General features: G+C 43.2%; 1 long non-coding RNA gene across 1 annotated transcript; it reads left to right on the top strand.

The window, feature by feature from the left end:
• The first annotated feature begins 845 nt into the window (after positions 1 to 845).
• LOC115640799 lies at positions 846 to 25,529 on the top strand. Its single transcript, XR_003997925.1, has 3 exons — positions 846 to 885; positions 22,048 to 22,136; positions 25,490 to 25,529. It is a non-coding gene; the product is annotated as an uncharacterized LOC115640799 (long non-coding RNA).
• The last annotated feature ends 1,357 nt before the right edge of the window (positions 25,530 to 26,886 follow it).

Consider the following 26,886-nt stretch of genomic DNA (forward strand, 5'->3'; position numbering starts at 1 on the left):
GACTGTCCCTATAAAATAGGGATATCTGATCACTGTACCCCAATCCCCTATCCTGATTTTTCACACATCTGGCTAATCCCAACCCAGCCCTGTGTGACATTCCAATCCTGGCTGCCTGCCGAGGAAGTGAGTTACTTTCACTTTCATTCCTCAGCAAGCAGCCAGCCAGCCTCCCCTCCCCACGAGCACCTCACTCAACCCAGCCCTGACAGAGGGGAGGGAGGAGGGAGAGAGAGGTGCCACAGAGCCTGCCTCGCCTCACCTCAGCCGGGGGGAAAGAGTCACACTCACAGGTGAGCTCCTTTCCCAACCCCTACTCCCACCCCTTCCCAGAGACCCCAGCAGCCAATCCCATTCCTCAGACTGTGCTGCATTCGACTCTCTCTAGGACCCAGCAGCCCTGCTTCTACACTGTCTGGGCTGCCTGCAGAGTGGTGCCCCCAGGGAGAGTGAGGCCCTAAGCGGCTGCCTATTCTGCCTATGCCTAAGGACGGCCCTGCAAGATATACCACATCTACTATTTCCCCCTATCCACAAGGTTTGTTATCCTGTCAAAGAAAGCTATCATGTTGGTTTGAGAAGATTTGTTCTTAACAAATCCATAATGACTGTTACTTATCACCTTATTATCTTCTAGATGTTTGCAAATTGATTGCTTAATTATTTGCTCCATTATCTTTCCAGGTACAGAAGTTAAGCTGACTGGTCTATAATTTACCGGATTGTCCTTATTTCCCTTTTTCTAGATGGACACTATATTTGTCCTTTTCCAGTCTTCTGGAATCTCTCTCATCTTCCATGACTTTCCAAAGATAATTGCTAATGGTTCAGATATCTCCTCAGTCAGCTCCTTGAGTATTTTAGGATGCATTTCATCAGGTCCTGGTGAGTTAACATCTAATTTGTCTAAGTAATTTTTAACTTGTTCTTTTCCTATTTTAGCCTCTGATCCTACCTCATTTTCATTGGCATTCACTAAGTTAGGTGACCAATCATCACTAAACTTCTTGGTGAAAACCGAAACAAAGAAGTCATTAAGCACTTCTGCCTTTTCCACATTTTCTGTTACTATTCCCTCCCCCCCCATTAATGGGCCTATCCTGTCCTTGGTCTTCGTCTTGCTTCTAATGTATTTGTAGAATGTTTTCTTGTCACCCTTTATGTCTCTAGCTAGTTTGATCTTGTTTAGTGCCTTGGCCTTTCTAATTTTGTCCATAATAAATTTGCTGTGCTGCTAAATACTTGTGTATCTTAGCAATTAATGTTACAACAATAGAAAAAGAGGTGTGTGGATGAGGACCAGCAGTAAAATGTTAAAATGGGTATTAGACATTCTTGTTAGTGTTTACTTAATAGATTTTAAAGCCAGAGTGGACCATTTAATCTTTTAGACTGACACCTCCTGTGTAGCACAGGCCACAGTTTAACCCAGTGATTCCTGTATCTACTCCAATGAGTTGTGGTTAAATAAGAGCATATCTTTTAGATGTTGTTTGCATTCTTATTGTAGCAATAAGAAGAGCTCTGAGAAGTTGTCTTTTGTAGCAGAAGTTGGTTCAATAAAGATACTACTTCAACCACCTTCTTTCATATCTTTTAGACAGGCATCCACTCTTGATTTAAAGACTGCAAGAGATGGAGAATTTACCATATCCTTTGTTAATCTGTATCAATGGTTTCTTACTCTCCTGCTCCATTTGCCACACATCCTCCATATAAACAGTAGTCCTCACTGAAATGGAGGAACGCTTTGATCAGTAGAACATATCCACTACCACTAATTATCTGGCCAAATACAGACTCATGTATGTATGTCAGACATGACAAGTCCATGCAACTATGCTCTAGATATTTCATAATATCCTGAGGAGATGCTTGAATTTTCTGAATGTGGTGGACATAACACTTTCCAAGATAAAGGTTAAAAGTCAAAAATAAAGCTCCATGCATGTTTAATTTGAAAATAAATTTATAAGAGGGATACAACAGCACAGAATACACCAGTGTGTGACCCCAACGCACACCTACTCAAGTGAGAAAGGCATTCTGCTGAATTCATTGCCTTAAAAAGAACATGAACACACACATGTAGTTTTCTGGGGACATTCTCTCCAGATTTTGACGAGGACCTTAGAACAACTGATGAAGAGACTCACCATCAGACAATCTATCACGCTGCACGTGGGGCAGGAACTTAGAGACCTGAGTCTTGACTGCCTTGCACTTTCTGGAGTCATTTACAACTGCACAAAATAGGTGTATAACACTACCATTGGAATTGGTAGCATTTTACATCCACTTTGCACTCACTTTGCCCAGATGAAAATGACTACAGAAGGCGAAAGGCAGAGGTGAATCGGGCCTTAAGAATTTGAATAGTGCTGTTGAACCCTCACACAGTGTTGATATAATCAATAAAGCTCATAGTAATATATTTCATTACCCAGACTCGGTCTACATTAGAAAATTAGGTCAGTTTAACTACATCCCTCAGTGGTGCGATAAATCCACATCCCTCAGTGGCATAGTTATGCCAAGCCCAACCTAAATCCTCATCTTCCATCAACCTAGCTACCGCCTTTCAGAGAGGTAGATTACCTATGACGATTGGAAAATCCCTCCCATCAGCATAGGTAACATCTGCAGTTTTTCATCTGTAGACAAGCGCTGAGTCTGAGTCCTTTAATTCAAAGTAATTTCAATAACCTGTAATTCACCAACAGAAATTTTTTTTTTAAAAGAGCACTCTCTTTCCTCCACCCTTACCAGGACGTTACTCAAGGTTGTCTAGAATCAATAATTCCTTGGCTCACTAGAGAAAAGAGCTCTGTACAGTCAGTGATTGGTAATGAGAAAGCAATTGTTAATTAATAGTGATGCACGGAGCAGCAAAGTTCAGAGCTGAATTCCCTGGAACCCAAAGTTGTTTGGACCTGAGGTTTGGCTTCATGCCCCTACTCTAATAACTGTGCAAAAACGCAAACTTCATTTCCATTTGCCTAGTACTGTAATTTCCCAAACAGGAGCTGCTGTATTTAGCCTGGCCTCTGACCCAAAGAGGGTTGTGTCAGGCAAGAGCAGAAACATCTCAGTAAAGAAATGGCAGCAGGCAGCAAGTACATGCTCTGGTGCTTGCTTTGTTTTTTTCTCAGATGGATATACTATTTAAGGGAGACTCCTTATGTTTTGTCTTTCAAGTTAACTAACTGCCCATCTACTTGGCATGCAAAAAAGCCAATCTTCTTTCTATTTGTTGCACGACAATCACTAGGCCCATTAAAAGAGAGAGAATTTATTTCACACTTCTGGTATATTAGGACTTTTGTGGTAATTTAATCCGTTTGTGTTTTGTAGTAACAGAAAAGTGAAATGTTAAAATGAGAGCCAAGGAAACTGCAGCAGCCAAAGTGCAATAAACCATGTTTAAACAAAACACTTCTAAACAAGCTATACTGAGGCAGGGCTGGTGCAACCATTTAGGTGACCTAGGTGGTTGCCTAGAGCACTAGGATTTGGGGGGGGCACCATTTTCTTCGGCACCTACTGTGGCGGCTGCTGCCCCAGTTGCCACCAGCATTTAGGCAGAGGGAGCTGGGGCAGGGGAGCGGGGGGAGGGCTGCCTGCAGCAAGTAAGCGGGGGGGACAGCACACAGGGGAACTTCTTGCCCCAGCTCACCCCTGCCCCGCCTCCTCCCCGAGCACGCCGTGGCTGCTTCACTTCTCCTGCCTCCCAGGCTTGCGGCGCCAATCAGCTTAGGCGCTGCAAGCCTGGGAGGCAGGAGAAGTGAAGTCGCGACAGCGTGCTTGAGGTGCTAGCGCTTGTGCACAGAGCAGAGGTGAGCTGGGGCGGGGGGGTGCCTCAGGGCAGAGGGTGGGGAGCTGCTGCAAGGGGGATGCCTCAGGGCGGAGGGGGGGAGCTGCCGCAGGGGGGCGCCTCAGGGCAGGGTCGTGGGGGGGGGCAGATGGACGCAAGGTGGAAGTTTTGCCTAGGGCGTGAAACATTCTTGCACTGGCCCTGTACTGAGGCTACTGCAACTTGGAAGGATGGAACTGTGGTTAAGGCTCTGGCCTAGGATTCAGGAGATCTGAGTACAAGTCCTACCTATGCCTGTATGATGTTAGGCAGGTCACTTTGGATCCAATACATTGCTACCCCAGGCCAAGTCCTTAATTTGTGCCAGGGCTGAGCCTTAACCCCCTTGGGCTTGACAGTTCATAGCTCTGACAATCTCTGGGCTTGCCACATCAGTTACGAAAGTAAAAAATATTGCTTGAGCTGCCCAGGCCTGTTCAGCTAGGCTGGCAGAATGGGGACATACAGCAGACTAAAGACCTCTGTGCAACATGCTGACGGCATTCCAGTGTGGGAAAGAGGTAGAGTAGGGATGGGCAAGAGGAGAGAAGATGTGAATCTGTTTTCAAAGCGCCATGGCCATGACAAACTTGCACCTCAGTCAATTCACACACCTGCAAGTCCCGGGGGGGGGGGGGCGGGAGGCAATGAAACAGGGATGAAATTTAAAGTTTCTTGAGGCTGCACCAGGCCTTGGAACCATGCGTGGCAGAGGCATGTTCCCCTATCCCTGCATCACCACCTGTATCAGCACAAGGATTAATCTGCCCCTCTGCACTCAGCTGTAAAATGAGGATAGCAAAACTGCCCTGCCTTACAGACGTGTTGGGAGGATAAATTTATTAGTGCTAGTGAGGCAGTCGGATACTTTAGTGATGATGGGGGCTGTATAAGTACCACCTTGATAGTAAGACAACTCTGTCCTGGATAGTGACATATTCTGAACCGCACAATATATGTAACGACAAGAGGGAATGTCACTTTGTTGGGTCAAAGCACTTCATCTTCCCCCACTGAAGATCCTTCTGTTTCTTACTTCATTCCTCCTAACCCTGTAATGTTCCACACTGGGCTATCCTGCCTTCCATCAAAGATGGGTTTTGGACTTGGAGGCAGCATTCACCAGAGCCCATCAACATCGCACTTGGTCAGACGGGTGGCTCAAGTGTGACTACCATCTACAGGTCTTCTGGACTGTTCCCATATGGCCTTACGATCCAGACTCCTGCTTCCCCGTGATTGATGTTTTCTTATTCACACTTTTTTGTGGGCTTTGAAATCATGACAACATGTGTCACTTTCTCATATCCTAACCTCAAGAAGACATGGTTGGTAAAAAAAATCAGATTATTGCCTTTATTACAAAATGTAAGTGCCAAAACAAAGATGGTCTTTATAAAGCCTCTTAGCAGCAAGCTTTCCTGAATCAAGCATCACAACAAATTTAGAACAAACATGCACAAAGCACAGCAAAGAAACTAAAATGGGTCTTCATCTGGCAGTTAGATCACTCTTCATATTTCACCAGCATGGTGACCCTTCAAGTATTTCTTCATTTTGTATTTTAATTGGAAGCAGCAGCCGCCTCAAGCCTTTTGGTTTCACAATTGATGTGGTAAAATGAAGAATTCAGTTTCAAACCCCACCCTTTTTAAAAAAAAAAATTCCAAGTTTTCTTTTTAAGCCCCGTCTGCCTTTCAGGCCAATTTCCACTCCCAGATTGCACATTCCACATGTCCGGTAAACTGATTTTAAAAATTACTTTTTATGAAGCTAGATAAAAGAATAATAGTGGAAAAATTCAGTGAGCAGAAAATAGACTATTGTCTTGTGACCCCTCTGTGGTAGAAACGGGTATTCACAGAAGATGGGATAAAATCGTAGCCTAACATTAAACATCAGAGGAATTTTGGCTAGGTTCATCATTTATATAACATTGGGATCAGAGGGGCTAACATGTCAACATGCTGATTAATAGCACAGAGTGTGTTGATTCTACTCATGCCTTCTATCATCACTGATTTTCCAAGAGACAGTACATAGAGAAATAAACACCCAAAAGTGGTTGCCCACTCTCAGCCTGGCCTTAGCCATAGGCTTAGTAAGCGGCTTCCTAAAGTGTAATGTTTTCTGTCTTGACTAAGCACTCTGGGAAAGAATAGTCACTTTGATAACTGAACTGTTTTATTGCAACTACACAGGCACCCCTGAAAGTAATACAATGGAAGGAGGCTTAGAAGAAAATATTTTCAGGTAGGAATAATTAATAATAATACCACCTAGCTCATATATAGCACTTTTAATCAGTAAGTGAAATAATTACATGGAGCTCATTCTGCTCTGTATGGTGGTACAGTTATAGCAATGTACAAGACTGGTATAGTTATAGCAATTCTAGAGACCTGCAGAACATTTGCATCCTTATGTAACCCAGATATATTTGGCAGCCAAAAGGGCCAGGTTCAATTTTCTAGGGGGTATTTCTGAAAACTTAAACAACATCTGCCCGAGTCCCTATCCAGGGACCTGAGAAACTATATACACCACTCTGGGCACCCTTGAGTGTCTATACTCTCCATTCACAAGCACTGAGTTCCCTGGTTGGGGGAGGGACAACAGACCAAACTAGGGCAAGCCAGCAATCAATAGATTAAAAGTATCTATTTAACAAAAACCCCTCTCCCCCAATCCGGGTATCTTTCCAAGAGTCCCAACCTCAGTCTTCCTCTTGCATCTGTGAGAGGCTAACACATTCTAGTCACTTCCCTCTTTCTCAACTCCCCCACTCACCCTTCACTGTGCAGGGCTAGTGGAGTCCAAGAATTCGAGCAGGCCAGTCTCTACCCCACTAAAAGCAGAAGTGATTTCAGCTTTGATTGCTGGATAGTAAGGAGCCCACACCAGAGTCCCTCAGATAAGCTACAGCTCAAGCCCCAGCTACTTGAGCACCATCACCTACTTTGAAACAACCTCAGCTCAGTCTACCACCTCAAAACCATCTGCTGGCTTGAAGCTACCTCTATACTAAATCTTCAGAAAGTGATCCATAGTGCACATAGAAACCTTTAACAGAATCATTAGAACCAGCCAATCTTTTCCTTCATCTCCCTTACCCATTTGTACCACGCTGTAATCTGATCAGAATGACACCTCAACCCATGTACATTGGGTACAGATCTCTTGCCTTTCGTTTCCCACAACAGAGATAATAGTATTACATTGCCCCGAAAGGCAAGACTTAACTGCATTTTAACCAAAATGCCCCAAACTGACACATTACTGAAATGCAAATGAGGCTGTGTCATAAACAGATAGCTAAGGGTTAAGGTCTCATTCACCTATAAAGGGTTAACAAACAGTGACCTGCAAACACCTGACCAGAGGACCAATCAGAAGACAAGATACTTTCAAATCTCGTGTGGAGGGAAGCCTTTGTTTGTGGGTTTTGGTTTTGGCTTTCTTCTCTCTGGGTCCTGGACGGGGCGTGAGGTGCAACCAGGTTTCTGCCAATCTCCCTGCTACAGTCTCTTATCTATTCAGAATTGTAAGTAAGAAAAGGCGGTCATAGTCTTTTAATTTGTTTTTCTCCATTTGCATATGTGTACTTGCTGGAAGTAGCTTAAATTGTGTTTCTGCTGGAGAACGTATCTTTCTATTGTTTATAAGTTGAAAGACCCTGTAACTTTTTACCGTCTAAAGTGCAGAGATAAACCTTTTACTTTTTTTATTAAAAGTTTTGCTTTTAAGACCTGTTTGATTTTTTTTCCCAGTTGAGGCTCTAGGGAATTGAGTCTGTATATACCAGGGAATTGGTGGGGAGGAGGGAAAGGTAAATTTCCTCTTTGTGTTAGATTCACGCAGCTTGAATCTGTATTGCCTCTGGGTGAGGGGGAGAGAGAAACTGGATCTCTCTGTGTTGTGTTTCAAGGAATTGATTCACGGTATCTCCTAGCATACCCAGGCAGGAAAGATCTGGGAGGAGGTAAAGAGGTGGGAGGGAATGGTTTATTTCCCTTTGTTGTGAGACTCAAGGAATCTGGGTCTTGGGGTCCCCTGAGAAGGTTTGGGGGGCCTAGAGGGTATCAGGCCCTAAAAATTCCTGATTGGTGGCAGCGCTACAGAATCTATGCTGGTAATTAAGCTTAGAGAACTTTATGCTAGTACCCATATCCTGGACGCTAAGGTCCAGATTTGGGAATTATACTATGACATGGCGGCAGCGTGTGAGAAAGATAAGAATCCAAAAGCCAGTAAGATTATTAATTTGCTTCTCTACTAGCTGGTTATAAGCAGAGGGAAGGGGTTTATTTTTTTAAACTGCAACCAGAGAATTTTTTTTTCCTTGCTTCGTTCTAGCTGTGCATAGATATGGCCTCAGGCAAGGGCCATTAAGTTTAACAGGGGTCTTTTGTTAGACAATAGAACTCCAGCTGTGAGTCAACTACACCAGCAGAACACACATGCAAATGAAGATTTTCCTTTTGTTCTAGTTTAATTCAGGAAGGCTTGTTAGAAACACTCTGTTGCTTAGCAACAGAGCAGGCAGCAGAGGAACAGTAATTCAGACAGTAAACCAGCAAAAGGCACCCCAACCCAAGAAAGCAGGAACCATGACTACCAAGGATGCCCTGAAACAGGAGCGAGAGAGACAGGAGGCAGAGGAACAAATCAAAGATGCAAAGCACAAGCGAGATATGGAAAAAAAATACAAGAATTAGAAATAAAACAAAAAGAGATGGAGCTAAGAGGAAGAGAAAGAGAGGCAGCCTACAAAAGAGAGCAAGCAGCCAAAGATGCAGACCACCAAAGAGAGCTGGAACTCCAGAGGAAGACCTACCAGCAGGCCCTGGAATTAGAAAAGGCTAAGCAACAGAACCCAGCCAATCCTAACAACCCTTCGCCAATAATTGTTCTGCAGCACAAGAAATTTCCCACCTACAAGGCAGGTGATGACACTGAGGCCTTCTTAGAAAATTTTGAAAGAGCCTGCCTTGGGTACACCATCTCTGAAGACCAGTACATGGTAGAATTGAGGCCACTGCTCAGTGGATCCTTAGCAGAGGTGGCGGCTGAAATGCCTAAGGAGAAAATGAACGATTATAAACTTTTTCAAACCAAGGCCAGATACCGAATGGGGATAACACCTGAACATGCCCGTCGGCGGTTCAGAACCCTAAAATGGAAACCAGATGTGTCATTCCCCCGACACGCCTACCACATTGCAAAGAATTATGAAGCCTGGATATCAGGAACAAAAGTTAACAATCTGGACGAGCTGCACCTCCTGATACAAATGGAGCAGTTCTTAGATGGTGTTCCTGAGGAAATAGAAAGGTACATCCTAGATGGAAAGCCCAAAATGGTAATTGAGGCGGGGGAGATTGGAGCCAAATGGATGGAAGTGGCAGAAAAGAAAAAAGCTATTGTCAAGGGGAGCGAATACCCCAGGGGGCACACAGACAATAAATCCTATAACCGAGGGCAGCACAAGACCCCACTGACAACCCAAGGAAAGCCACAGACGCCCTATTCTTCCACCTCACCAGTCTCCAGTAACCCACCTCGACCCAGTGACCAGTCAGCTGGAAGATGCTTTAAGTGTAATGAACCGGGACATATAAAGGCCAACTGTCCAAAGAACCCCAACCGAGTGCAGTTCATTACACCACCATCACACCAAAGATCCCCAGGCCCAGATGCCTCTCAAATACCCTTGGAGCGAAGGGAAACTTTGAGAGTGGGCGGAAAGAAGGTTACTGCGTGGAGAGACATGGGGGCACAAGTGTCAGCTATCCACCAATCCTTCGTTGACCCCAAATTCGTCAACCCAAAGGCCCAAGTGACCATTTACCCCTTCATGTCACAAGATGTAGACTTGCCTATAACTGAACTGCCTGTCCAGTACAAAGGCTGGTCAGGAATGTGGACTTTTGCAGTCTATGACAATTATTCCATCCCCATGCTACTGGGGGAAGATTTGGCCAACCAGGTGAAGTGGGCCAAGAGAGTGGGAATGGTTACATGTAGCCAAACCAGGCAAGCTTCCAGACCCATTCCTGTTCCTGAGCCGTCCACGGAGGCCCCGTCTGTGTTACGAGAGACCCAGACAGAGATAGTGGACCTGGATCCCATGCCAACAACGGAAACAGCCACAGTGCTTCCAGTCCCAGACCAGGAACTGGGAAAGCAGCCAGCACCAGAACCGGTGCCAGCACTGACGAGAGTGCTTGCAAATCCATCTTCAACACCAATGCCAGAGGGTGCCAGTGAGCCTAAACCGGCAGAAGCAGCAGACCACCACACCCAAGAGGCTCAGCCAGAGCCTGAAATACCCCCTGGTGCACCAGTGGAGAGCGGTTCACCAGCAACGGAAACAACCCCATCACCTACATCGCTTCCAGAGGGACCAAGCCCAAGTCCACAGTCTAAGGAAGAACTGGTGTCTCCAGCTTCAAGGGAACAGTTCCAGACTGAGCAGGAAGCAGATGACAGCCTTCAGAAAGCTTGGGCAGCGGCACGGAACACCCCACCGCCTCTCAGCTCTTCTAATCGATCCCGGTTTATTGTAGAACAAGGACTTTTATACAAGGAAACTCTTTCTGGTGGACACCAGGAAGACTGGCATCCGCAAAAACAGTTGGTGGTTCCAACTGGGAAAAGCTCTTAAGCTTAGCCCATGATCATCCCAGTGGCCATGCTGGGGTGAACAGAACCAAGGACCGGTTGAGGAAGTCCTTCCACTGGGAGGGGATGGGCAAGGACGTTGCCAAGTATGTCCGGTCTTGTGAGGTGTGCCAAAGAGTGGGAAACCCCTAGACCAGGTCAAGGCCCCTCTCCAGCCACTCCCCATAATTGAGGTCCCATTTCAGCGAGTAGCTGTGGATATTCTGGGTCCTTTCCCAAAAAAGATACCCAGAGGAAAACAGTACGTACTGACTTTCATGGACTTTGCCCGAGGCTACTATGTCCATGTTAAAAAGTGGGAGAGCATGGCCCCCTCCCTGGTTCTGGTGCCCAAGTGTTTTTTGTGCCCAGGACCCCAGTAAATCTTAATCTGCCTCTGCAGAGCAGTCACTCTCACTTGAGCTAGGCAACTTGACTGGAGTAACTAGAGTGTACTAATCTGAGCGAACTGTTGCGATAAAGACAAGCCCTTGTGAGAGGTCAGAGCATGAAAAATCAGTTTAAAGTATGCAGGAATTAGACCTGACCAGGAAGGTAAACAGACTGGTTTAGCTAAAACATTAAATAAGCCCAAAAGAAACAAAAGGTAGTTGCACGTAAATTGATTTGTGCTATGTCAGCAAAAAGTCAGAATGTGTTTTCATGAGAGCAAGAGGGATAGGGGGAACACGGGGACTTTTAAAGTTCTGATTATTTTTTGAAAGTTATAAACAAAACTCAGAACCATAAATATCCCTCTGAGTCACAGTCATCTGGGAAATCCTCTGTATTTAATCAACATGGAGGCTGAACTATCTTTTCACATGCAGATGGTCCCCCAAGATGAGTTCATGTAAGTGTTAGGGTGAGGCTTCTTGAGTAGTATAAGCAAAATAACTTGATACTTCAACAGAGCACTTTTCAGAGTCAGACCCCAAATGAGACACAGTTTTATACAATGTACAGGAGTAATCTATTGATTGGAACAGGGGCTCTCCACTAATTGTACCGAGAACGCCTTCTGACCACAAAGTTGCTACATGACCCTGAGGTGAGAGGGGCGGGGAGCGGAATCCAAGCCCTGCCACCCCGGGTAGAGGGGAGAGGGGACAACAGCCTGAGCCTCACTACCTCAGGTGGGGGTGGAGCTTGGGCTTTAGCTTCAGCCCTAGGTCCCAGCAAATCTAATCCTGTCTTGGGTGACCCCATTAAAATGGGCCCCTGACCCACAGTTTGAGAAATGATGGATTAAAATATATGTAGTTGTTCTTACAGTGACAGACAAGGAGCTGCTAAGTAATAACCCGAGACTACGGAGATGTAATAATTTTATGAATAATGTATGTGAATTGGTCAGTGAGATGAAGTTATCTTACACTGGGTTATAAGACTTTCCTATATCTTCTTCTAGCCTTAGTCTCATCTATCTGGGATTGGTTCTTTGAGTCCTTTTACTCCATTCCAGTCTGTCTTGAGGCAGTACTTTGCAACAAGTAGGTTTCATTTATTAGTTTAAGTTCAGCAAACAAATACATATATAGTCTATAGTTAGTTGTAGAAAGCATTATACCTGAAAAGAAAACAAATTTTATGATCTCTCAAACATTTAGATCAGCACTGTGGACAGGATTTTAAAATCCAGTCTCTCTTTGTTGGGTATACAAAATTAACAAACAAGATATTTTTTCTTTTAAAATACTAACTTTGATGTAATCTTACCATCATTTCCAGCTGGAAACCCAGACAAATATTTGACTGTAAAAAATGGTGAATTGTTTATTAACAAATATGCTAAATGAGAATATGCTTCTTCATCTATCCTATAACTAAATCTTAAACATTTTAAGACAAGTTACACAATTTAAGGAGCCTGGCCTGCGATCCATTACTTATGTAAGCATGCTCTATTCATTCATGTGAACAGTCCTAAATTAACTCAAGCTATTCACGCCAATAAGGTTTACAGGATCCTGCCCTTATTTAACTGATACAAATATTGAGAAAATTACAAACCAAAAGGTTGTCTATTTTCAGTTGTTCTCTGTTTTTTCAACGTGTTGACATAATTCTACTAGATCACAAATTATGAAGAGAGACTAAAGCCTTCCTTGTTGAGGAAAGCTGCACTGTTTTAATTAAATCAGTTCCAAATTCGTCTAGTTAAACTGGTGCAAACCTCTAATGAAGACACTCTTAAGTTGGTTTAACCCTTGCTTAATACTCTTTATCTCAATTCAGTGATTTACTGATGCAAACCAAACTGATTTAAGAGTGGGTTAAACAGATTTAAGAGCGTCCATTTTAGGAGGGTTGCATGAGTTTAATTAGATTGATTTCAAATAGATTTAAACTGTTACGACTTTACTAATACACACATAGTCTACTCCCCCGATCCAGCAATGACTGAAACATAGATGGAATTTCAAGCTCATGACTAGTCCAACAGACTTAGTCGTTCTACTCAAGAGTGTAACGTCACACGTGAGGATCAAGGCTTGAGATGAGAATGACAATTTTATCATTGATTTGAACGTTATTTTGCTGAATGATTAACAATGTATTATTGACTAAAGCGAGACCCAAGACAATTACCATATATACTCTATCACATGTGCCGAAGGCAGCACACAAGCTGATTTTCAGCAGCACTCACACTGCCTGGATCCTGGCCAGGATCCGGGGGACTCTGCATTTTAATTTAATTTTAAATGAAGCTTCTTAAACATTTTAAAAACCTTATTTACTTTACATACAACAATAGTTTAGCTATATATTATAGACTTATAGAAAGAGACCTTTTAAAATGGTTAAAATGTATTACTGGCACGCAAAACCTTAAATTACAGTGAATAAATGAAGACTAGACACACCACCTCTGAAAGGCTGCCGTCTCCTGCTCTATCATAAGCAGGTTCGTTTATAATCCAGCACACCCAAGATGGATAAGTAAAAATGGAAATTGTTTATAACCCGTTCATAAGCCGACCCTATAATTCAGGGGTCAGCAAACTTTGGCTCCCAAGCCATCAGGATAAGCGCTGGTGGGCTGAGATAGTTTGTTTACCTTGAGCATCCGCAGGCACGGAGGTAAACCTAAGTAAACAAAGTGTCCTGGCATGCCAGCTGCTTGCCCTGATGGGCTGGGACAGCAACTGGTGGGGAAATTTCTTGGGGGGATGAAGCTGGGAGTCAGGGGAGTAACCCCTGTGACTACCCCCCACATGACCCCACCCCTAGCCTGGGACCCCCACACTCTCCCCATCCCATCCCTTCCCACCTTATCTGGGGAGGGCCAGGGGAGGATGCCTCTGGCCTGGCTGGAGCTGCTCTAGCAGGCTGGGCAGCACGGTCGCAGCCTTCTCTGGCAGGCCAGACCAGGCAGTGTGGCTGCAGCATGTTCCAGTGGGCTGCACAGCATGGCCACACCTTGCTCCAGCACCCAGGAGGCATGACCACAGCCTGCTCTAGGGGGTGGGGCCAAGTGGCATTGCTGCAGCCTGCCAGCCCCGGAGCTGCAGCTGCTTCAATGGCTTGAGGGACAGCAGTGTGGCCAGAAGCAGAGAGACTCTGGCCCTGCATCATCCCTTCTGGCTCTGCTGCCTCTCCTTGCCCCCTTTGTTGGAGGGAGGGACTGTGTCCCACCTCTTCTTCTCTATACCCGTTCATAAGCTGACCCCCATATCTGGTGCTTCCCTTTTTTACTAAAAAAATTTGGCTTATGAACGAGTATATACGGTAATTCCCAAATCAATAGTATCTATTTTTTCTGCATGATTTAAGTGTTAATCTTACATGTTTTAATGATATAAACATGTCAGTAGGAGATTTACAAATTAGCAGTGAACAATTATCTAATCAATTAATTTGGGTTATACTGAAGTGGTAGAATTTCCCAAGTCCCAGAGTTTCCATCAGAATCCCATTTTGAAGAATTTGAAGTCAGGTTCTTCCTCTAGGGAGACCATTTAGCCAAAAGGTGAGCAATTGGCCAAGATTTCTTGAGTCACCAGACTTGCTGGGGCCAAATCCTATAGTCCTTACTCAGACCAGTGAAGTTTATAACCGTTTAAATATAGTTTATTTTTGTAGGTTTGGTAACAAAGTTTAGGAAGGTCCAGATCCTGATCTGGATGTGGATATTGTGGTTAAAGCTCATCTCTACTGTTTTCATTTGTTAGCAATCGGATTTTTTTATGTATCTGTTAGCTACAGATGTATATTTATCTGAGTACAGAGTTCTGAATGCATATCTGAACACATTTATTTTCATAAATTGACTGACCTCATTACTTGTCAGTGATGCAGCCAAGGGGAGTAATGAACGAAAGAAGGCTAGAATAAGTATTGGTTTAATAGGATTGCTCTGGTTTTAAGGGGCAATTCTCAGTCAGTACTTCTGTCAATTTGTCTAGTCACTGGGGGCTTCCTGTCTGTGTCCTCAATTTTCAGTATTTTCCAGCATGTTCTTGACAGACCAATGCCTCCCAAAGTTCCTTCAGTTGCACCTCCATATCTGTTGTGCATTGGCTGATTCTCAGGTGATCAACAAAGGAGGAACAGAATTCAACTACATTTGAGAGGAGAGCTGTAGCTGAAACACAGTGGCAGCAGCAGCAGCAGCATAAATGCCATTTCCTAGTCCACAAGCTCAGTGAGATGAGGACATTCAGGTGTGTTTTCAGGCACTGGTGGGAAAAGAGTATTGGGGGACGACAAAGGAGATCTGGAAAATGGAGGGGACAGAGATAACTTTAGAATAGAAAATTCTCAGGGAAGAAATCAGAGGATGTAGACCAAAGCAGCAATGCATAATGGTAGGACTTGAAGCCAGGAATAGAAAGTATAAACAGGAAGTGAGGACTTTGGCAGCAGGGTAAAAATACCCTACTTTCTCCTGCTTGCACTACTCAGTGGGGGAATGAGAAGTAAATTTAGTAAGCAGCGGTACATAAAGGATAAGGGATGGGGGAACAAAGGCAAACAACAGCACTGAGTTACAGAGGGTTTTTGTCTTGGACACATGGCCACTCTACAGGTATCCCCATGGAGTACGCACACATCAGATGAATTGCACCCTAGTGCAGAGGCTCAGCACAAGGCCACACTTTGCCCTAAAGAGTGCACAGGTCTTTTGCTGGCTGTCTTCACAGAAGTGAATTAATTTCAGCCATCAGCAGTATGAAAGTATTTTTTCTTGTCTGCAATGTAGGGTAAAACTGAAATCTGGATATTACACACTGTATACAATGTACAATGTGCCATCTTGGAAAGGAAGTGGAGAGTTCACATTTAATTGTTGCCTCTGAAAAGCCAGGCACAGAAAGAGCACGGTATGGATCACCCCTTCATCTAACGCAGAAAAGAGATCTCATTATCAGTACAGTGGCTGGGAGAACATTTACCACGGATTGTGAAAACTTTTGCGAATTGAAACAAGGTCACCTACTTTCTCTTTCTGAGAAAAACAAAACTCCTATATTTTACCAGCCAGAGTCTCTGAATTCTGATCTGAGACCTCCGGGGACCCCCAGCCACATACTTACTTCTTCCTTTTACCTGCTAGCAATCCTCTTGGGCTCCTGCTGGCCTAGAGTCCTTATTAGTGCTACTTTACTGAATGCCTGGATTCCTAATTGAAATCTCCCCACAGCACACATCTAGGATGAAGTTAACATATTCACTCTACCCGCACTTCACCATGCTTCTCTACACAGAGGGAAAGGGAGGTCGGAAGGAACGTGGTGTATGCAATGGCAGCTGCAAGGGAACCAGGCAGTGTATTTCTTTAACCAGACTAGTCAGCTAGTGATGCTTGTCACTGGATACCATAGAAGGGATGTGCTGAGGGACAGAAGAGGAAGCTGAGATGATCTTTCCTAGAACAAGGGGTTTTACATTTAAATCTTATGTCTGGCATTTTCAAAGGAACCTAAGGAGTTAGGCACCCAAATCCAACTGAAAGCAAATAGGAGTCGGGTGCTAACCTGCTCTGAAATTCCAGACTATATGAATAAGATTGTTTAACGAAAAATGGTTCATATGGGCTTGTTTGAAACTTAGGATGTATTTTCAGTTTTAAAAAAACTTTATTTCTACAGGTACCAGCCTTGTGAGTGGACAAAAGCCCAAAGTAAAACTGCATATCCAGTTGCCACCCCAAACTTCAGGGAAGTTCAGATCTAGATCCAAATTTTGTGGTTCAGATCCATCTCTATCTGCGCGGTGCACGCCAGGAAAAGGGACAGCAGAATAGCTGTTACCAGACTTGAACAATGTGGAATAAATATGGGTCAGCTCTTTAGCTGGTGTAAATCATTTACAGGGGCAGAAGACCTAGCCTATGGAGTGGTTATTTAGTGGATCACATCAATGGGAGAAATAGTAAATATAGCACCTCTTACTCCACAGAGCCCTCTGTCCCTGATGTGCTACACATGGCCACTGAGACCCACATTCTCAAAGATATTTAGGCACCTAATTCCCATTGATTTCAGTGGGAGTTAGGCACCTTAATATCATTGAGGATCAGGGCCTGAGTGTTGCAATGCACTGTTCTAACTGGGGACTAAAGCAGGGAAGGAAAAGAAAATGACCATTGACTGGCTGAGACTTGGGGTGTATTTTTGGAAAGTTTAAAACTACCAGGGAGGAACTTTTAGTTAGTCATATTCTGGGATGTTATTTTTATTTATTGAAGATATTGGGCTCTACTGTGCTTTACAATAGAACAGTGACAGTTTAAAATTGGCTAAGCATCCCATCCTAAGCCTCCTTTAGTTATGCCACATTCAGGAGTGGAATTTTCAAAAGCAGCTAAGAACTCTCAGTGAGCCTGATGCAGTTCTGAAAATCTAGCCCTGATCAATGTCATCTTTAGAACTGATCAGAAAAAATGGGAGAGGGATTTCACACCAAAAATAAGTCTATATTTTTTATTAACATTTTAAGTTTTATTCCAAAACTCAAAAACCTAAATATTTCAGTCAAAAAAACAAAGAATATTAGGATTCAGAAATGCTGCCATAGTGCCTCATGGAAGTTGTAGTTTGGGTCCCTCGTGCAACTATTCTTCTCTGTGGGCTTCCTGGTCAGGCTACATTTCCCATGATGCACTATGGTCTCCCCTCTTTGTGACGGGAGGCAGAGCATCATGACAGTAAGTTGGTCATGACGCCTCAAGAGAGATGAAGTCCAGCAGAAGAGCTCAGAGGAGAATGAGCACCCAAACAGTAACTCCCATGAGGCACCACAGTAGCATTTCAAAATTGAAATATTTGGATTTGTGGCTGAACTATTTTGATTTTTGGCCACTTCTTTTGTTTTGTTTTGTGCATTCAGATTGTTCTTATTTTTTAATAAAAAAATGAAATGCCTTCAGGAAGCAGATTTTTTTTAATCAAAACAACTTTTTTGATCAAAACCCCAATTTTCCATCAAAAAACAACTTTGACAATTTTTAAGAATCAGTAGTGATCTTATTATACAACATTGTAAAATCAGTATTGGCTTCATTTAAACCTATACTATTCCCATTGACTTCAGTGGTGTTGATCCTACTGATGGAGAAAACTGCAATAGCAGAGCCCTCTCAAATGGAGCTCAGTAGAAGCCTCGTGTGATCAGCATATATTTATTTAATAGATTTTTGTATGCAAAAAAAAAAAAGGGTGCATTATCACAAACAGTCGTGTTTTTGACTCCTCTCTATTTCTCTTCCCATATCCAAACTTTTGCCAGATTTGGGCAATTCTTCTTCTACAACATCTGTAAAATCCATTGTTTTCTCTTCATCCAAGTTATTAAAACCTTTTTCCATTCCTTGCCCATCTCCTACCTCAATTATTAGTAGGGCTTGATATTCTCATTCTAGGGTGCAGGAGGTTCAGGTATTGTTCTCAGAAACAGAAAGTTTTCTTCAAGCGTTCCAAGCAGCTGAAGAGACAGATTTTCTGCTTTCCTTCTTTGGGTGGTTGTTAAAACTTCCTACGCACTTTCTTTCTAATATCCTTTTTCCTTCCACTGCCTTCTACCACTTAGTCATATTTTCAATTTAAAGCATGTGTGCCCCAAATGTGATTTCTGTGGTTATACTTTTCACTCTAACCTGGCTTTTCCTTTTTTCTCCAAGCCAGTGGTATTTTGTATTGTGTTGCATGTCATTGTAATAACCGTGCTACCAATAACACACATCTGATGCTTCTTCCTATGAACCTTTTAAGAGAGTAACTTGTTTGCTGCGGGTTGGGAACCCTGCTGTGTAAACCATTTGCTAGCCTTATACTTTAGTAATCAAGGACCATAGCACTGGCCCAGCTAAATAGTGCTCAGATCCAGAAGGTGGAAGGATGAGAGGTGGCTTTGAGCCACCTTTACAAACCCGGATGTTAGAACCAGCTGGGGGGGATCAGGCTGGTCCCTGGCAAAAGCGAAAGCAGTCTGAAGGATGCTCCATTTTGTGTGCCTTCCCACAGCCCTAAGGGGCCAACCAGGGGTCAAGAATGGTTACTATACAAGGGTGACTTCCTTGTATTCTTCCCTCTAAATTAAACAAACAAACAAACAAAAGTCCTACTAAATCTCATAGTCTAGGCCTCATAAGGCTTCTGGCATTAGAATTCCCAAACTGCAGCATCCCTGCAACATGTGCTTCAAAATCTCTGTTTGAAGTGTTCAAAGGATATGTTATGTTTTCAAACTCTATAAGAATAATATGAGCATTAGCTATAAAAAAAAAATGTATCTCTGACCCAGACAATTTCCCTCTATTGCCTAATTTCCACGTTGTGCTGTTAATATCACCAGATTCTTCTGGACATAAAATCTTGTCAACGAGGTTCTCTTCCAAGTGTTGCAGAGATCTGACTGTGAGGTCACGGTGCTAAAAGTTCTCTTAAAAATATTCCAGAGTTTCTCATTTTATTTTTCCATTCTCTTTCTTCTTTTCCACCTAGACAAATTTTTGAGCCAGCTCCCAAAATGTAATAGGATGAAATACAATAGTGAAAAGTGCAAGGTCATGCACTTAGGGATTAATAATAAGAATTTTAGATATACGTTGGGGACGCATCAGTTGGAAGCGACGGAGGAGGAGAAGGACCTTGGGGTATTGGTCGATAGCAGGATGACTATGAGCCGCCAATGTGATACGGCAGTTAAAAAAGCAAATGCGATTTTAGGATGCATTAGGCGAGGTATTTCCAGCAAGGATAAGGAGGTGTTAGTACCGTTATATAAGGCGCTGGTGAGACCCCATCTGGAATATTGTGTGCAGTTCTGGTGTCCCATGTTCAAGAAGGATGAATTCAAACTGGAACAGGTCCAGAGACAGGCTACTAGGATGATCCGAGGAATGGAAAACCTGCCTTATGAAAGGAGACTCAAAGAGCTTGGCTTGTTTAGCCTGGCCAAAAGAAGGCTGCGGGGGGATATGCTTGCTCTATATAAATATATCAGGGGCGTTAACGTTAGGGAGGGAGAGGAATTATTTAAGTTTAGTTCTAATGTAGGCACGAGGACGAATGGGTACAAACTGGATATTAGGAAGTTTAGACTTGAAATTAGACGAAGGTTTCTAACCATTAGGGGAGTGAAGTTTTGGAACAGCCTTCCGAGGGAAGTAGTGGGGGCAAAAGACTTATCTGGCTTCAAGACTAAGCTTGATAAGTATATGGAGGGGATGTTATGATAGGATAGTTTAATTTGGGCAATTGATCTTGGATTATCACCAGATAAGTCTGCTCAATGGTCTGCGGGGAGATGTTGGATGGGATGGGAACTGAGTTACTGCAGAGAATTCCTTCTTGGGTGCTGGCTGGTGAGTCTTGCCCACATGCTCAGGGTTTAGCTGATATCCATATTTGAGGTCGGGAAGGAATTTTCCTCCAGGGCGGACTGGCAGGGGCCCTGGAGGTTTTTCGCCTTCCTCTGCAGCGTGGGGCATGGGTTGCTTGCTGGTGGATTCTCTGCAGTTTGAGGTCTTCAAACCAGTTTTGAGGATTTCAATAACTCAGTCCTGGATTAGGGGTTGTATAAAAGTGGATGGGTAGGGTTCTGTGGCCTGCCTTGTGCAGGAGGTCAGACTAGATGATCATATTGGTCCCTTCTGACCTATGAGTCTATGAGTCTATGTTAAAAGTCCACCAGCTGAGGATCTACCCTTATTCACAGAGAAGTCCTTGAGTTTTCAATTCTAAATCTTCTGGTTGAGTTCTGGTTAGTCCACTCTAATCTAATGTAAGAAGCATAGGAAGTCCATCTCAGATTCTTCTATGAGTATCTTCTGGGATATCTCCTTGACTGAAAGGTTTGCTCCTTCAGTGTTAATTTTGGGTTCTTCCCCTTTAGAATGTCCTGAACATTCCACCTGAAATTTGTACAGGATGGAAATTTGAACATCCTACCTTCTGCTAGAGGCATCCTGGTAACATCCTATATCCTACCCTTAATTTCCTACACTTTGTAAGAGTTAAAGCAATAGGGGGAGGAAATCTTGGGGAGATTTAATGCTGCTTGATGCCCACCGCAATGACTGGCAATAAGTTTTTGTGTAACATAATTAAATGTTAACCTGGAGTAAACTCATCAACTAATGTATGTAGGATTGGCAGAATTTGATTTTTACTTTTTTATATTCTTGACAGATAATATCAGCGTATGCAGTTGTAGCCATTCTGGTCCCAGGATATTAGAGACAAGGTGGGTGAGGTAATGTCTCTTATTGGACTAACTTCTATTGGTGAGAGAGACAGACTTTCAAGCCAGACGGAGCTCTTCTTCAGGTCCGGGAAAGGTACTCTCAGTATCACAGTTTCCCACATCTGAAGAAGAGTTTATGTGTCTTGAAAGCTTCTCTCTCTCACCAACAGAAGTTGGTCCAATAAAAAATATTATCTCATCCACCTAAATACCAACATTTATTTTTAAGCATTTTTTTCAGTTTTTATTTATTTAAATTTTCATGGCTGTGGAAAATTGAGGGAGGGAGATAAATATTTAATGACAGTAGACACAAAGATTAAAAAAGTTAAAGCTTTATAACCTTAAAACAGAAATTGTCAACATCACATATCAAAATATATTAAGTAAATATTCCTAAATAAACTTTGAAAGCAGCATTTTTCTTTCTTTGTCTATCTGTAAATTTCAATTATTGTCCATAGAAATATTTTTTCATTGGTTTGTGTGTGTCTGGTGAAAATGGGGTTTACCAATAAAAATCGAATTCTTGCAAGCTTAAATGTAAGTGATGGACAGGTTTGAAGTTCTATATTTTCCACAAGATGGCAAGCTTTTCTTATAAGTGAAGTGGTGCAGGCTAATATAGGTAGTATGCTCTTCTATAGCTTTATGCATATAGTGCTTCTTCTGTATATTACGGTATTGTAGGATTAATCTGATGATTAATCAAATGAAGTTTAATTTAACTTACTTATATTAGTTTACCGACACATTAACCTAACCAATTGTCTCACTAGTTAGCCTTCTCTCCTAACTTCCTGTTTTGTTCATATCACTCCATTCCTGAAACCCAGGGACAATGCTTCTGTACAGTCACTACTGAGACTGCCTGTATGCTTGGACCCTGATAAATGATACCATGGATGAGCATTTTGGGACAGTGGTGAGTAGCTCTGTGACCTGCTTGTTGCCCACCTCCTTTTGTAGGTGATTATGGGCGTGGCCAATGAGTTGCTATTTGTGAGCTCAAGGCAGTGCTCAGTGAGGCTAGTACAGCTGAGGGAGACCATCCTTCCATCTAAACACATCAAGGTAGTTCTAGATCAATTCCTGTCTCATGTCTACTGGTGTAAAAAACTCTCACCAAGCTCTGTAGTTGCAGGTATTCCTGATTTCCAGGCTATTGCTCATGTCCAATATCATCCTGTGTTGGGAAGGAAGTGTCATTAAACTAAAGAGACCATAAGGAGGTTGCTTTCTTTTTTTTTTTTAAACCACCAATCCATTTACATCTTTGGCTCACAGCCTGAACAAGAACTGTGGTATATCATTAAGAATAAACTATTCCTAGATCTAGAAGATGGATGCCCATGAGTCCACCAAACAATTGATCATTTTCCCCACTGATGGTGCACACACATCTACACTGGGTTACACTATTCATGCCATACAAACTTGAGCTGCATTGTTGGCCAACTGTATGATCCAAATGTTGGCTTCTAGAAGTTTCCTGATTGTGGTGATGAGCACATAGTTGAAATGTGGCCTCCATTTCTATTCTGATCTTGCTGATCCTCTCAGCTCCTTCAGTGTCTGTTCTTGGTTCCTGACTGTAGCTCCAGACAGTTTCTGGTGAGATAGCCCAGGTCCTGGCATGAAAAGCAGTTCTTAGTGAGGTTATCTGGAACTGCAGGGTAGGTATTGCCAGTGACTGCACTTTTTTCTGTGAGGCTGCCAGTTCGTCAGAAGGTGCTGCAGCAGCAGTTGTGGTGAGTTGCCCAGTCAGGCTACTGAATACCAAAGCCACTTGGCTGAGATATCCAAAGGACTTATTTATGCTCTACAATGGCAGTGAGGAGAACCTGATGTAATGACAGAGAAATACATCAGAGATCACGGTTCCTTCTGCATCCCCTGTGATTTCTGGCAGTCCCAGCCATACGAGATGTTGCATGCATAGCATAAAACACTGAGCATCATTTTCAAGTGCCAAGTGATACACTTGAATGGCAGCTATCCGAAACACATTTAGGAATATTTTTGTTTAAAGAGAGAAGATGGTTCAGTGGTTAGGACAGTAACCTAGGATTTGGAAGTTTCAGATTCAAGTGTCTGCTCCACCACAGAGTTCCTGTGTGACCCTGGGCTAGTCACTTTGCTGCTCTGTGCCTCAGTTCTCATCTTTAAAATGGGAATATGTATGTATTTCAGAGTTAGAGGGCAGCTTGCACGTCTATCCTCTGTCTGGTCTCTGAATCCAGACCCTCAGATGTGAGGCCTCATGCCCTTACCTCTCTGGGATGGAATTCCACAATTCTCCCATGCTCAGACTCAGATCTGGGTACACCGCTGTATGGGGAGATTTTGGCAAACCAGTAAAATGCCTGAAACCACTATTGCTTATTGCTAAAAGCAGCCAAGTAAGCAGGCTGTAAATTGGCCATGTCCCAGCCTCAGCATGACCAAGGCAGGAGGGGAGGGGGTTTTGGGTGCCACAGAAAGGGCAGCTTGACCCTGCGTCCTTCCTGATAAGAATTGTGTTGAAGTTGTTGATACATGCATTTTAGAAGAGCAGGATGTGCCCTCAGGAATGTGTCTAACAGGGTCTCAAGGCTGCAAACTCTGGGAAAAACCCACACCTGGTTAATCAATAATCAAGGAAACCTCTTGCTTGCTCATTGGAACTGCTTGCTTAACAAGTTTTCTTTAAGGGACATGTCATTCTATTACTAACGCATAAATAAGAGGGAAAAGTTTGAGGTAGGGGGAATCTTCAGGACTGGACTCTCCCTCTGAATGTATCTTGTGTCCCCACTGGCAGATGGGCTGCAGCTGTGCCACTCGAGAGCCACACTCAGCTTCAATAATTATCGAGGGTTGGGGGTGTTTTATTAACCTGTTGCGGAAGTGTGTAAGTGCTGAGACTAAGTAAAGTTTAGCTTTAAGTGAAAGCACTCTTGTGTTGTCCTGTTTGTGCCAGTCATCTATCGGTCGGACAGCCGTGTCTCCCCTGATTTATTTCCTGACACCGTCTTGCACAGAGCAAATGTTACGAAGAGCTTTGGGTTGAAAGAACCCCAGGTAACACCACCACATCTATTCCAACTGCTTAGTAGTGTGCAGGAGTGACTGAACACCTGCTTTTCTTACCTTCCAGTGCTATACAGTGATGAACAACCTTCTCAAAACAGATCCATATTCATCTGTAAGACCCTCACATCAATCTCAAAGTACTCCCCTCCCCTCTGCCCACAAAGGGTTGGTGTGAGGATAAATACAGTAATGACTGTAAAGTGCTCAGATATTATAGTGATGGGGGCTATAGAAGTATCAGAGAACAGTCCATTCCAGTCAGCTTTAAAATCTTCAGGCCAATTTTTATAACAAAAGGCAACTGACCATTCATTTAGAGAAGAACACAGTGTCATAGTCAAAAGGAAGAATAACCATCAGTAAAACAACTAGGCAAAGATACAGCAATAGTCAGTCATGACACAAGAGATAGCAATGTATCTGCCTGGTCACTCCACAGTCATACAATGTAACAGCAATCACTCAACCGTAGTTGACTCAGATGCATTTATTGTGGTTTTATAACACAGACAACACATTCACCTAACTAATCCCCTTCCTAGTCAACTTCCAATGATGGGATTCCACATTCTCCCTTGGAAACCTGTTCCAGAGGTTAACTACTCTTATATTTTCCCTAATATATAACTTAAATCTCCCTTGTTGCAGATTAAGCCCATTAATTCTTGTTCTACCTTCAGTGGACATGGAGAACAATTGATCACCATCCTCTTTAAGTATCAAGGGGGTAGCCATGTTAGTCTGGAGCTGTAGAAAGTGAAAGAGAGTCCTGTGGCACCTTATAGACTAACAAAGCATAAACTTTCGTGGGTGAATACACACTTCGTCAGATGCATGTAGTGAAAATTTCCAGAGGCATGTATAAATACACAAGCAAGAATCAGTCTAGAGATAACGAGGTTAGTTCAATCAGGGAGGATGAGGCCCTCTTCTAGCAGTTGAGGTGTGAACACCAAGGGAGGAGAAACTGCTTTTGTAGTTGGCTAGCCATTCAGTCTTTGTTTAATCCTGAGCTGATGGTGTCAAATTTACAAATGAACTGAAGCTCAGCAGTTTCTCTTTGAAGTCTGGTCCTGAAGTTTTTTTTGCTGTAGGATGGCTACCTTAAAATCTGCTATTGTGTGGCCAGGGAGGTTGAAGTGTTCTCCTACAGGTTTTTGTATATTGCCATTCCTAATTGTGTCCATTTATCCTTTTACTTAGGGATTGTCCAGTTTGGCCAATGTACATAGCAGAGAGGCATTGCTGGCTCGTGATGGCATATATTACATTGGTGGATGTGCAGGTGAATGAACTGGTAATGTCGTGGCTGATCTGGTTAACCTGTAGGAGAATCAGGCCTGGTATCAACAGGCACATCTCCAGTGATATTTGCTTAATTTGGCTCTCTCTCTTATGCTGTGCTTCATAAATGTTTTACCCTGTTGGTTAGTGTTTGCTATAAATGCCTTTTGGAACAAAAACACATTATAAATTGTTGCAATATACTTTGCCCTTCAGGAGACACCATTGCTACATACTGTCAGTTGGGCTTGTGACAGGGTAGTAAAGTTCTTCCATAGCTGTATGCTATGCTGCAACTCAGGTAGAGCTGGTCAGGCATTTTCTGCCTGAATCATGAAGTTTCTGCAAAATTTGAATGCCACATGTCCCCACTCTCCTCTCCAAACCAAGCTCTTTCACCAGATGACATCTCCCATGATTCACTGCAATTTCCCCTTTGACTGAGCAGCATGATATCATGGGAGTCACATGACGTGGTTGCATCCTGGGAGACATAGTCCTGCAGGGAAGAATGAGGGCAAAAGGCACCACAGCTGAACTGGTACTCCGTGAGGCACCATCAAATCATAGGCAGAGGTAGCCTAATGTTGAAGTGACTGGAAACAAGTTGTTTCCATTCAGTTCAATACACTGAAATGAAATGGTCTAATTCGGGAATGTCATTTTTTCTTCCTCACACTGAAAAATGTTGAAACTTTTCAACTTTTCCAAACAACTATTTCAGCAAATATTGTAATATCAGAATTTTCTGTGGGCTGGAATTCTAATTTCTGCTCAGCTCTGTGCATAGCTAAAAGAAATCGCTGAGTGGCTGTGAAAACTTCTGCAGTACTTCGTAGCGGGCAGGTGGGAGTGAGGAAGAGCACAACAGAACCATCAAGTGACTGAGCTTGAGGCCATGTGGTAAGCTGACCTCCAGAGATACAAAGACAATGACAGCATCAGAGCTGGAGTCCATGTGCCCAATATAATTAAGCAACTGTTGACAATCAAAAATGAGCTAACAGTCACAGTAGCTGAGTGAGGGACTGAACATATCAGAAGAACACAGAGCCCACGCCCAACAGCCTCCTGCTTCCAGATAAAGGCCCAGAGGGTGTAAATAAGGAGCATTTAGTCCTGTGAAGGGGATGGGAGCTGAAAATGGAACAAACTGGAGAAATAAGGAACACTTGGGTACAGAAGGGCAGAGAGACGAATGGGAAGGGAGGGATTATTCATTTTAGCTAGTGCTGTCAGGCACCTGTTTTCATAAATAGAACTGTACAAATATATAGTGAGAGACAGGAGTGTCACAAAGAGCTTCCAATCTAAAT

Source organism: Gopherus evgoodei, chromosome 1 (genome assembly GCF_007399415.2).
Source record: "Gopherus evgoodei ecotype Sinaloan lineage chromosome 1, rGopEvg1_v1.p, whole genome shotgun sequence".
Lineage (NCBI taxonomy): Eukaryota > Metazoa > Chordata > Testudines > Testudinidae > Gopherus > Gopherus evgoodei.